This window comes from Canis lupus, chromosome 18 (genome assembly GCF_003254725.2).
Source record: "Canis lupus dingo isolate Sandy chromosome 18, ASM325472v2, whole genome shotgun sequence".
In the NCBI taxonomy this organism is placed as follows: Eukaryota; Metazoa; Chordata; class Mammalia; order Carnivora; family Canidae; genus Canis; species Canis lupus.
In genome coordinates, this window is record NC_064260.1 from 41,307,597 (window position 1) to 41,310,131 (window position 2,535).

At 43.0% G+C, this 2,535-nt stretch overlaps 1 pseudogene; it reads right to left on the bottom strand.

The window, feature by feature from the left end:
• On the bottom strand, positions 1–911 carry LOC112663591 (olfactory receptor 4C3-like; annotated as a pseudogene).
• Positions 912–2,535: the final 1,624 nt, after the last annotated feature.

The window sequence follows — 2,535 nt, forward strand, 5'->3', positions numbered from 1 at the left end:
TTACTGAGTGAAGAGCTTTCTTATGGCATCTTTTACCTCTTCATTTCTCAGAGTATAAATGAGTGGATTCAACATAGGTGTCAAAATACCATAAAAAAACTGACACTATTTTGTCTATGGACAAAGTAGCCGATGGCTGCATATAAATAAATATACAAGGCACAAAGAACAGGGCAACAACAGTGAAGAGAGCCCCACAGGTTGACAGAGCTTTACGTCTCGCCTCCACACCATGGTACCTCAAGGAACGCAGGATGACAGCATAGGAAGCAACCAGCATGAGGAAGTTCAACAGGCAGATCACACCACTGTTGGCGACCACCAGCACGCCGATGACATACGTGTTGGTGCAGGCGACTTCCAGCAAGGGGTACAAGTCACAGACAAAGTGATTGATCACATTAGGCCCACAGAAGGGCAGCTGAAGGACCAGGAGGAGCTAGACCAAGGAATGCAGGAAGCCTCCCAACCAAGCCACCCCCACCAGCAGGGCACAGAGATGCCTGGTCATGATGGTCGTGTAGTGCAGGGGCTTGCAGATGGCCACATAGCGGTCATAGGCCATGACCATGAGCAGAATGATCTCAACACCTCCCAGAAAATGGGCTCCAAAGAGCTGAGCCAAGCAGCCCTCAAAAGAGATGGCTCTCCCCTCACACAAGAAGTCAGCAATGAGTTTAGGAGCCATAGAGGAAGAATAACAGGTGTCAATAAAGGACAAGTTGGCCAGGAAATAATACATGGGGGAAGCCAGCATGGGACTGGAAGTGATAGTGACCACAGTGAGCATGTTGCCACACACCGTGGCCACATAGATGACCAAAAAAAAACACAAAGAGGACCCGCTGTATCTCTGCATTCTGTGAGAATTCCAGCATGAAAAATTCTGTGATATTGTGTGGCATTTCCATAGAGTCCAAGAAGAAGGAGAATGCACATATGCTATTGCCTATAAAGTCAAGAGAAGAACATTATTTTAACAGAATCGTAGGAGGGAAAAAGTGTTGCAAGGTTTTCTTGGGACACCCCCACTTCCCTTTGTCTCTCCTAAATTCTTTCTGTTCCAAAATTTTTATACCAATTCACTCTGTCAACTACTAAATGTGATCATGTGACTATGTTTAAACTTTAGCAACACTGGGCAGTAGATATCTAAGTTATTACATGAAAATATTAATTGAATTATGTAAATTTTAAATTAGTTTTGTTACTCCTGACTGAACACGTGGCAGATTTTCTAATTCAGCAAGAGTGCACCTCTGACAATTTTCAGGATGGTTCCTCATAGATACTATGGCACTTGAGAAGACCATGAATTTTTAGGATCTCCTGAAATTTCTGCATATGTAGTCCATACCCTTTGAATTAAGTCTTTCTTCTTGAACTTTTCAATGAGGTTTTCTATACTTTCTGACGGGGTCTCTGATGGTAACAGAAACGGATGTAAAACAAACTAAAGCCTGACTGAGAGGACGTGAGTGGGAGAACTGGAGACCTCCCCAACTTCCCAGTTCTCCCCCTGCTCATCTCCTTGATGAGATGAACCCAAGCTGTGGGCAGCATCATCTCCAGGAAGCCAAATTTACATTACTCTTCCTATTTGCCCTTGACATTTTACATTTTTCTGCTTTTGCGCTCCCTTGGCTTAGTGCAATCGTTCTGCTTAAAAGCTAACTTGTCCCTCTACATCTACAGGAAGGACTCAGAGCAAGAGTTTGATGATCATCAGTGAAAGATTCTCTTAAATAAGGAGTATCTGGCTGTTTACTAAAGGAAATACAGGGGCAGGGAGAGCAGATACCCCATCTTAACCAGCTATAAATACATCTGGTAGAATATTCCCTCTCACCTTTTATTCTCATAATGATATGGAAATGCCTGGGCCTATCTGAGTTTTAAACAAACAAAAAAATGACACTAACCCAACCCACCACCAACCTATTGTTTTTCTGGAAACACAGGCCTCCTTAATAGCTGAATCTTCCAACTTGCTGAAGATCTGTATGATAAGAATTATGGGAGAGTCACTAAGTGTCAGAGAAAGAGACACCCAGATATAAGAACACTGGGGAGAAGATTCCGTGTTGATCAGCAAGTTGCCCCATTTTTCTCTCTCCTAGTTTTAGTGCAAGACAGCAAATGTAGGTTCTGCAAATGACATGTCCGATGGGGACCTTAACAGAGTAGAACATTATGGCCAAAAGCACAAACAGTGTGATAAGGGCAAACACCCGAGTACTATGTAGTTTTTGACAAGCACTATCCCTAACTGCTTTATATATATCAGCTCCTTAAATCTCAGGTTATCTCCATGAGGTAGATCACTGCTTTTATCCTCCTTTTGCTCAGCAAGAAAGTGAGACACATATTAGCAACCCATAGAAGCATAATCAGCTAGCTAATAAGTGCCAGAGCTGGCACTTGCACCCAGGTGGTCTTGCTACAGATTCTGTGGGCTTCAGTGCACTAGAATGTCACTTAAACTTATCTCAGTTTGAATCCTTCCTCTGCCATTTGTTGGCCATTTAACCATGA